A 10,876-nucleotide genomic window follows, 5' to 3' on the forward strand; every position below is an offset into this window, starting at 1 on the left:
AGGCAGAATCTTTACCACTGAGCCACCAGGGAAGCCCATATTTTCTCCCTCACATATACTTCCAATTCTGTCATCACTCTTAATTCATTGTACTGGATGGAAAAACCACCAACCAGGTTAAATTCAACTCTTTCTGTTCTGGCACATGTATTATACTGAATTAACCTAGAGAAATAGATACACACAGACACACACAACACACGTACAACCAGTGCTTTCTGAACTCAGTTTACACTTATAATCACAAGTCTCAATTGTGTTCTAAGTGCTCAATGACACTATATTTTCATTCACTCCACTCTCTCCATCACCATAGAATGATGACTTCTTCACACCTCCACCTCCTAGTATTTCCTCCCCCATGTTTGCTCACAGAATTGACTTAGTAAAAAACCATAGAAGAGAATTTCTACAAGTTTATCTTATTTTTTTCATAATTCTAGCAACCTGCTTTAGTGACTATATGTTTTGCCTTTTCTTCTATTTCTGTTGATGAACTGTCCTTATTATCACATAAGGCCAGTTCCTTCATTTGGCCACTGAATTGCATCACATATGGCCGAATCAATTTTATTATTCAAACAATGCTTTCCTCTTTGTCGTATCATGCATCTTATTTTCTCTACAGCTCTTCCATCTCTGGGCCCCAATTCCCTCTCCAACTTCTGCCCAATTTCTCTCCTTTTGTTTATGGCAAAATTCCTCCTCTGAAGACATCTACTCCCTCATTGTTCTCTTCCTATTTCCATTTGAAACACTCCAAAACACTTTTGCCAAACTACATCAAAACTGGGTCACCAATGAACTCTATTTTGCCAAATCCAGTGGTCAACTCTTGCTATCCATTGTATTTCAGCTATCCGTAATGTTTGAGTTTTCCCATTCATTGCTGCCTCAAATCACACCACCATTATCTCCCATTCAGATTATTATACAAACTTTCAGCTGGTCTCTTTGCTCCCTCATTGTCCCTATGGTCTATGCCTCACTGCAGTTAGAGGAATTCCATGAAAATGCAGAATATATCACCATGTTCTTATGCTCAAATTTTCCTTTTCTACACAAGTAAAAGCCCACAGACTTTATAAAGCATATCCTTTGGACTTTGGTCCCCTAACACCTCTTTGAGCTTGACACACCTAAACTTTCCCTCCCCTGCCAGGGCAGCATTACCCTGTAACTGCATCAGCCTCTCTGTTATTGTCAAACAAACCGTCATGTTCCCAACTCACTACCTTCAAATTTGCTCTTTCCTTTTCCTCTATAATGGGAACTTTAATATTTACGTGATTTGCTTTCTTCATTTCAGATCTTTATTCAACCGTCACCTTTTTCATATACATATATACAAACAACTGAATCACTTTCCTGTACACTTGAAACTAAAACAACATTGCAAATCAACTATACTTTAATTAAAAAATACATTTTTTAAAAAATATAGAAAACTCCAGGGATTTGAGTTCAGTCAATGTTAATATAAACAACAATAAAAGGAAATGATGTTTGAGGAAATGTTAAAATCAAAAAGAGATTAATAATATATTATTAACATGCAAAAAGTTCTTTCCAAGCAATTAAAAAACCTTATAACTCAAAAGTGAAGTCTCTCAGTTGTGTCTGACTCTTTGCGACCCCATGGACTATAGTCTACCAGGCTCCTCCCTTCATGGGATTCTCCAGGCAAGAATACTGGAGTGGGTTGCCATTCTCCTTCTCCAGGGGATCTTCCCCACCCAGGGATCGAACCTGGGTTTCCTGCATTCCAGGCAGATGCTTTAACCTCTAAGCCACCAGGGAAGCTCCATAATTCAAAAGAGCTACTATAATATGAGAAGGAATATAAATGCTTAATAAGAAGCAAGAATCAGGCATAATTTCAAACTACTTGGAGACATTTGAGTTGATGTAATTTTGCTGATATCAGTTTTACACTCATAGTTCCACTTTTGGGGATTTATTTTGTGGAAATGTGATGAAGCAAACCAAAGATTTGTGAATGAGAATATTGATTGCAACCTCACCTAAAGCAATAAAACACTGAAAGCAACCTAAATGCCCAAGAGTAGGGGAAAGGTTAAATAAATTTTGACACATACATTTGTTAAAATATCAGTCATTTAAGATTATATTTTACATATTTAATATAATGGAAAATAATTTTAAATTGAATTAACTTTTAAAAGCAGAGTATAAAACTCAATATTTATATTTGCAAATCAATAAAAACAGCATATGTGCACAGAAAGAAAAGACAAGATGCTAAGTGTTAGCAGTATTTGTACTCAAGAATATGATTAAATATTTAAAAAAATTTCTATTTAGACATTTTTCTGTATTAGAAATTTTCTATATACAGCCATACTTTGATATAAAATATTTAATATCAGAAAAATTTTCATTACAAATTTCTTAGTGGCAAATCAGAAATAGATCAGCTTTTATAATGCAATCAGATCAGATCAGTTGCTCAGTCGTGTCCTACTCTTTGCAACCCCATGAATCGCAGCACGCTAGGCCTCCCTGTCCATCACCAACTCCTGGAGTTCACTCAGACTCATGTCCATCGAGTCAGTGATGCCATCCAGCCATCTCATCCTCTGTTGTCCCCTTCTCCTCCTGCCCCCAATCCCTCCCAGCATCAGAGTCTTTTCCAGTGAGTCAACTCTTTTCATCAGGAGGCCAAAGTACTGGAGTTTCAGCTTTAGCATCATTCCTTCCAAAGAAATCCCAGGGCTGATCTCCTTCAGAATGGATTGGTTGGATCTCCTTGCAGTCCAAGGGACTCTCAAGAGTCTTCTCCAACACCACAGTTCAAAAGCATCAATTCTTTGGTGCTCAGCCTTCTTCACAGTCCAACTCTCACATCCATACGTGACCACAGGAAAAACCATAGCCTTGACTAGACGGACCTTTGTTGGCAAAGTAATGTCTCTGCTTTTCAATATGCTATCTAGGTTGGTCATAACTTTCCTTCCAAGGAGTAAGCGTCTTTTAATTTCATGGCTGCAGTCACCATCTGTAGTGATTTTGGAGCCCAGAAAAATAAAGTCTGCCACTGTTTCCACTGTTTCCCCATCTATTTCCCATGAAGTGGTGGGACCAGATGCCATGATCTTCGTTTTCTGAATGTTGAGCTTTAAGCCAACTTTTTCACTCTCCACTTTCACTTTCATCAAGACGCTTTTTAGTTTCTCTTCACTTTCTGCCATAAGCGTGGTGTCATCTGCATATCTGAGGTTATTGATATTTCTCCCAGCAGTCTTGATTCCAGCTTGTGCTTCTTCCAGTCCAGCGTTTCTCATGATGTACTCTGCAAAGAAGTTAAATAAACAGGGTGACAATATACAGCCTTGACGAACTCCTTTTCCTATTTGGAACCAGTCTGTTGTTCCATGTCCAGTTCTAACTGTTGCTTCCTGACCTGCATACAGGTTTCTCAAGAGGCAGATCAGGTGGTCTGGTATTCCCATCTCTTTCAGAATTTTCCACAGTTTCTTGTGATCCACACAGTCAAAGGCTTTGGCATAGTCAATAAAGCAGAAGTAGATGTTTTTCTGGAACTCTCTTGCTTTTCCTATGATCCAGTGGATGTTGGCAATTTGATCTCTGGTTCCTCTGTCTTTTCTAAAACCAGCTTGAACATCAGGAAGTTCACGGTTCACATATTGCTGAAGCCTGGCTTGGAGAATTTTGAGCATTACTTTACTAGCGTGTGAGATGAGTGCAATTGTGTGGTAGTTTGAGCATTCTTTGGCATTGCCTTTCTTTGGGATTGGAATGAAAACTGACCTTTTCCAGTCCTGTGGCCACTGCTGAGTTTTCCAAATTTGCTGGCATATTGAGTGCAGCACTTTCACAGCATCATCTTTCAGGATTTGGAATAGCTCAACTGGAATTCCATCACCTCCACTAGCTTTGTTCGTAGTGATGCTTTCTAAGGCCTACTTGACTTCACATTCCAGGATGTCTGGCTCTAGGTCAGTGATCATACCATCATGATTATCTTGGTCATGAAGATCTTTTTTGTACAGTTCTTCTGTGTATTCTTGCCCCACCTCTTCTTAATATCTTCTGCTTCTGTTAGGTCCATACCACTTCTGTACTTTATCGAGCTCATCTTTGCATGCAATGTTCCCTTGGTATCTCTAATTTTCTTGAAGAGATCTCTAGTCTTTCCCATTCTGTTGTTTTCCTCTATTTCTTTGCATTGATCGCTGAAGAAGGCTTTCTTATCTCTTCTTTCTATTCTTTGGAACTCTACATTCAGATGCTTATATCTTTCCTTTTCTCCTTTGCTTTTCACTTCTCTTCTTTTCACAGCTATTTGTAAGGCCTCCCCAGACAGCCATTTTGCTTTTTTGCATTTCTTTTCTATGGGAATGGTCTTGATCCCTGTCTCCTGTACAATGTCACAAACTTCATTCCATAGTTCATCAGGCATTCTATCTATCAGATGTAGGCCCTTAAATCTATTTCTCACTTCCACTGCATAATCATAAGGGATTTGATTTAGGTCATACCTGAATGCAATAGCTGTCCAATAAGAATTAAGTAAATGATTAGCACTCAGTATTAATTCATTTACATTTTATTGCGTTTTCTCTTTCTCAACCTTTTATTTTCTTATACTTTATTTCTATATCTTAATTTCTTTGATTTCTTCACAATCTTTCTAAATGCTTTATATACTATTGCTCACTGCTTTGTCATCCTTTTTTAAAAGATTTAACCAATAACAATAATATATCGAGGATGTTTACATATTTGATACTATCAAAGATTAAAATTGCAGTCAATTTTATTTTTCAGTCTTTAGCCAAAAAACTTCTTAACAGAAAATGCTAAACGGAAAGAAAAACAGAGGCCAAGGGCCAAGTATAATAGAGAATACTTAGGTGTTTGGGAAGTTCTTACTCTCTAAGGAAGATTGCATGTTTAATTGAAGTAAAACATCTTGAGCTTTTTAATTCCTAATGTTTATAAATTAAATGATGAAAGAAATGTTAACAAAGAGTGATACTATAGGTTGACTGTGTCATCCCCCACTCCCAAAATTCATATGTTGAAACCCAAATAAGATACTATTCAGCAGCAGGGCTTGGGAAGTGATTGGATCATGACAGAGGAGCTCTCACAACTGGGTCTAGTGCTCTTATGAAAGAGACCACAGAGACATTCTTGCTGCCCTGCCAAGGGAGGACACAGTGAGAAGATGACGGCTTATGAATTCTTACTGGAAAACAAAACTGCCAGCACCTTACTCTTGAACATGCCAGACAACAGAACTATGAGCAAAAATTCCCTTTGTTTATAAGCTACCTGGTCTCTGGCAATCTGTTTTAGCAAACCGACAGAATAGGACAAGTGAAGTTTAATTTTTGATAAGATCTATTAGAAGTATTTTGCTTCAATCTTGACTTTGATGAAAAGTTAAAGTACTAGATTCAAAATGGATTATACAAATGCATGTATTTTTAGTCTTTTCTGCTTTTTGCTCAAGAAGGGCCTTTAAACACAATGGATTAAACATATTCATAATAAGCAGGTCCCCTATCTTGCCAGAATGCAAAGCAGTTTTGACAAAATAATCTTAAATGATACTTAGAAATTTTCTTAAGAATCTTTGACAAAACCATAGATAAATTGTGATCATTAGAGTTTACTGCAGATAAAATAATTTATCAAGTATTTTCTGCCCCACTTACCAAACAACTGATTTCAGTGCAGATGTGATTCTTGTCATTATCCAAGTTGCAAATTCTTAGTTATGCAGGAAAGTTGAGCCTAAAAAGTAAAACAAAGAAACATGTATGAACTAAATGTCAAATGCAAAAATAAAGTCTATTTTATGGAAAACAATTGATATTTCTCATTTTTCCAAAAAAAGTAGAAAACTTAAAATTCTTCCAATAAAATTTGCCTAAAAATGTGAAAAAATCTACAATCATTGCCTTTACTTTTTCTCTTAGCTTTTCAGGTCTGAATCTGACAGATGTGGATTAAATGGGTCTATTGCATTACAAAAAACAGTTGTCTAATTGCTAGAATATACCCACTGATATTCGTAACATTGCCTTTTCATCACAGTACATCATAGTGTTTTTAACTACTATTTGCATTGATACACTCTTTACATTTTTTTCCACTTATACTGGTATTACTCAAGCAATATAATATGCTGTAGTGGGTTTAAACTCAATAGTTGGCAAAAATTCCCAGTTGTCTTTACAAATGCTCTAGAGTATTAGAAGGATGCCAGGTACATAAGCTATATAACATTATTAGGAGTATCTAGTGAAATATCTACTTTTAAATATTTTATAAAATTATTTACTGTCACAGCAACTTCTGATGGCATTTATATAGAGGATTGCTACTTTAAAAGAAGCTGAATAATACAATGTAAAGCGGGAATATTCTAATTTTCTGCAATAAGCATAAGTAGGAAAATGACTTACAACTATTTTTCAAGAAATATTATAAAGTATGCTCAACATTCAAGGGTAATAACACTCTCAAATAAAAATCTTGAAAAATCTGTATAAAACCTGCTCCTCTATTCAAAAAAGGAAATATGATGGTGTGCACGTGAATGTGTGTATAGGTGAGCCTGAGTGTGAAAGATTGAGAAATAGAGAAATTGGAAGAAAAATAAATAGATAAGAAATCAAATAAAAATAAAACATTGTGTCTATTTCATGTTTTAAGAAAATTAAGGCCAAAGTGTACTAAAAAGAAGAAAAAAGATGTTTCATTGTCTAATTCATCTGTACACTTTATTTATACCTCTTGATAGAAGTCAGAACTTATCACTGAATCTTCAAACACTGGCCTAATATATAATTTTTAATCCTATCTTGAAATTTCAGGATTCCCCAAGGTATCTTCAGGCTTGAGTTCTTCTAGGGCCTAAAAGCAAAGGCACTTTCTCCCTCATGTTGGTAAAAAGCAAAAGATTTAGGGTGAATTGAAAAGGAAATGAATGGAAAAGGGAAGGGCAACACAGGTCACAGGTACAGCTTGCCAGTGATGTCAGATCTGTTTTCCTTCCACTGGGTCAGTGACCTCACTGCTCACTGCTGTCAGGTAAAATGGTCTAAGTAACACCTGTTTTCCCCAAACGCTTGACCCTTCTTTGGCCCGCAGTTCTGGCACACCCTCGTGAAGTGCATAGCTGTGGAGTCAAGGAAATGGGCAGTTGCCAAGGGGACTTGTGCCATACTTTTTGACTAACCACTTATATACTAACTCTCACCTCATTTATAATGTAGAGAAATGCATTTAAAATTGAAGAGCAGTATTGATTAGCTTAAAAAGTGTTAAATTGGGTTTCAGGATATCAGAGCTATATTTATTGTCACACATCAGCAGTATGACCTTGTAAAATATTTGAGACTTTTTGCAAAAGCATTCAGATTTTGGTAATTTAGTTTTAATATTTAACCCAGAAGGAGACAGTGAGCCAGTTTTTTCTTACAGGTTTTATAAATCTGCATTAAAATTTTAAATTTTCAATAAAATAGAAGATAACTCTATTCGAAGTAGTGAAAGAATATATGTTCCTTCTTAAACTGAAACACATAGAAAATATTGAGATGCTGCCATTTAGGCATTTGAATTGCTCCCATCATTTTATTTACTTTTTTCAGACTTTGCAAAAGTCAGCCAAGCAGACTATGTATGTGTCATATGGATTTAGTTCTTATAATGCCAAACTATCAAGAAAACATACCAGTTTAGTTATTTTGGTCATATGGATATGGATTTAAGTCCTCGGCATGACATATACAAGGTGCATGACATAGTTATCTAGTTAGTATTAAAAAGGAGACTTCTCTCCTAGAAAAGCAGTTTTTAGGAAATAAACCATTATATTTTTATGTTAAGTAACTGCCCCAAGTTATGAAAAAAGAGAAGTGGAAATTAAGAAACTAGAAAAGACAGCAAAGAAACTAAAAGCTTTCCAAGGGTTAACATCCTAACAGCTAGATGGCAAGAGCATCTTTTTTCCAGCTCCATTCATTGCACGAGGTAGAGCTCCTCTCACTAACGGCTGAAATCAGGATCAGAAAAGAAGGAGCTGGGGCCAGCATCCATCAAGGCTCTAAGGAGCTGGATCACGAGCCAGCACTCTTGCTTTTATGTCCAGCTCCATTAGCAAGACCTGAAATGAGTTCTGTAAGACTCGGGACCCACCCATTCTGGAAGTGAGAAAGCTGGACTTTGAGAAATGGATGTAAAAAGAAATCAACACTAAAAAAGACTGTTGGCTTCATTCCTGAGGCTACATTGGCAAAATAAGCCAGGACAGATTAATATAGAGTAGAACATCAAGTAAAAAGTGTAAACTCTGTTTCCATCACAACAAGCAAGTAGTTATATGTTTTCTTAGTGTCTGCTACTCAGTAAGTGCCAGAGTGGAAACAAATTTAAATAATGACCAAACTGGATGAACAAGGACAGGAATGGTGAAACACAGGAACAGAAGCTATAAACAAGACAAAAAGTCTTGAGCGTAAAAAGTGGACTTAATGTGGTGGGCTTCCCAGGTGGCTCAGTGGTAAAGAACCTGCCTGCCATTGCAAAAGACAGTTCCGTCCCTGGGTCAGGAAGATCCCTGTGAAAAGGAAATGGCAACCCACTCAGGTATTTCTGCCTGAAAAATCCCATGGACAGAGGAGCCTGGTGGTGTACAGTCCACAGGTTTGTAAAGAGTGGGACATGTCTGAGCCACTGAGCACAAATAATGTGGTGGGATAAGAAATTATCTAAAACCAAAATGCTGTTAGAACTACCATGAGATTATTTTTAAAAAGAAAGGAACAGAAGGGCCACAATTTTACCTATAATTGAACTTACTAGAATACCACTAAGAGAAAATAAACATGAACCAGGATACTTTAAAATGTTTATTTTAAAATGTGCTTTATTTAATTTTCAAAGACCCATGTATAGTATCATTGCTGTTTTTTCTCCCAAGGAGAAAAAAGCTTTTGACAAATGAATCAGTACTTCTAACTTTTTTTTTTTTCCTTTTCTTTTTTTGCCATAGACATTCTAGTTCTTGGAATTTATCTTAAAAGTTTCTCACAAAATATAAAAATTGTGACACAGGGATGTTCCTCACAACATTGTTTATGACTCTGATTCATTCAATAAAATTTTTGGAGAACTTTCAATAGGCTAGGTAATGTGACTGCTATTTAGAAAACTCCTAAATGCCATTAAAGGAGTAATCATTAATTATGGTACAGGCATATGATGAGCTATTATGTAGTTATTGAAATGATGTTTATGGAATGTTTAATGACTTGAGAAAATGTTAATGATATAATATGGAGTAAAAAATGCACTTATAAAATAGTACTTACTATATTATATGAGACATGTAAAAATTACATTAAAAATGAAAGAATACTACAAAATATGAACAATAATTGCCTTGGATGGTAGAACACTGAATACTCTTCTTATATAAAGAACACATATTAATTTAATAACCATTAACAAATACTCAGATTTTATTAAATTAGAAATATCAAAATGTGACTCAACTGGCCATTTGATCAGAGTCAGAATTTTAAATCTGTAAATATAGGGACCTGATTGAGTCTAACAGAATGCAGGATATTCAGACAGATTTTACAGACATGCTTTCCTGGAAAGCACAGTGCTTGATTTTTTGTATTGCCTATACGCTTGTTTCACATTTTTACAATGCAGTGGTAAAGAATCTGCCTGCCAATGCAGGAGATGCAGAAGTGATGGGTTCGATCCCTGGGTCAGGAAGGTCTCCTAGAGGAATAAATGGCAATCTACTCCAGTATTCTTGCCTGGAAAATCCCATGGACAGAGGAACCTAGTGGCTACAAAGTCCAGGAGGTCACAAAGAGTCAGATGTGACTCAGTGACTGAGCACACAAGCATTCCTAATAGCAAGCACGTATGTTTAATACATTTGCTAATAATCAAAAGCAAGTTTGATATCATATTTATGGATGTAGTAAGTGCATGTTTTGATGCATTATAATAAAAATTTACACTGATACAACTATTTTATAAAAACACAGATTATTTCCATGATCCTCAAAAGTTTCCTTGTATTGTGTGCTTTGTAGGCAATCTTTAGCCCCATCCCTGGCACCAAGTTTGCCTTCTAGAATTTCGTATAAATGAAATCATATGCCATATACTCCTTTGTGCATAGTTATTTTACTTAGCTTAAAGTCTGAGTTCTTTCCAGGTTGTTGCATATATCAATACAGGATATCATTATATATACCTTAGAATGGCTAAAAATAAAAAGATTTATGATACTGAGTGATGGTGAGAAAATGAAGGAACTCAAATTTTCATTTATTGCCAGTGGGAATATAAGACAGTTTAGTCACTTTAGAAGCCAATTTGAAATTTCTTTTTAATTTAAGCAAACACTTATCATATGACTCAGCAAATCAATTCTTTGGTATTTACCCAAAAGAAATGAATATATATGTCTGAAAAAAAGACATGTACACAAATGATCATGGCACCTGAACTAGAAGTATATAATTTATAACAGCCACACTTTCAAACAACCCAAATGTCTATTAACACATGAAAGAATAAACAAATTATGGTATTGCATTCAGTAATAAGTTGTTTTTTAAGCCTAATTTTTTAAAAGCTAGTTTAATACAATGTATTATGCCAAGAAAATAGGATGATCTTGTAGATCAACAAAATAATATACATACAACTACTCAGTAAGAAATTTTAAATGTTTTTTTCTGAAATAAGTGGTGTTGGGAAAACTGGGAGGCTACATATAAAAGTACTAAACTAGAAAACTACTCTCACACCGTGCACAAAAATAAATTCAAAATGGATTAAA

General features: G+C 35.5%; 1 non-coding gene across 1 annotated transcript; it reads right to left on the reverse strand.

Moving 5' to 3' along the window:
* Nucleotides 1-1,728: 1,728 nt before the first annotated feature.
* Nucleotides 1,729-1,800, reverse strand: TRNAS-GGA (transfer RNA serine (anticodon GGA)). Its single transcript has one exon. It is a non-coding gene; the product is annotated as a tRNA-Ser (tRNA).
* Between the last annotated feature and the right edge of the window lie 9,076 nt (nucleotides 1,801-10,876).

The sequence above is a fragment of the Bos javanicus genome, chromosome 9 (assembly GCF_032452875.1).
Source record: "Bos javanicus breed banteng chromosome 9, ARS-OSU_banteng_1.0, whole genome shotgun sequence".
In the NCBI taxonomy this organism is placed as follows: domain Eukaryota; kingdom Metazoa; phylum Chordata; class Mammalia; order Artiodactyla; family Bovidae; genus Bos; species Bos javanicus.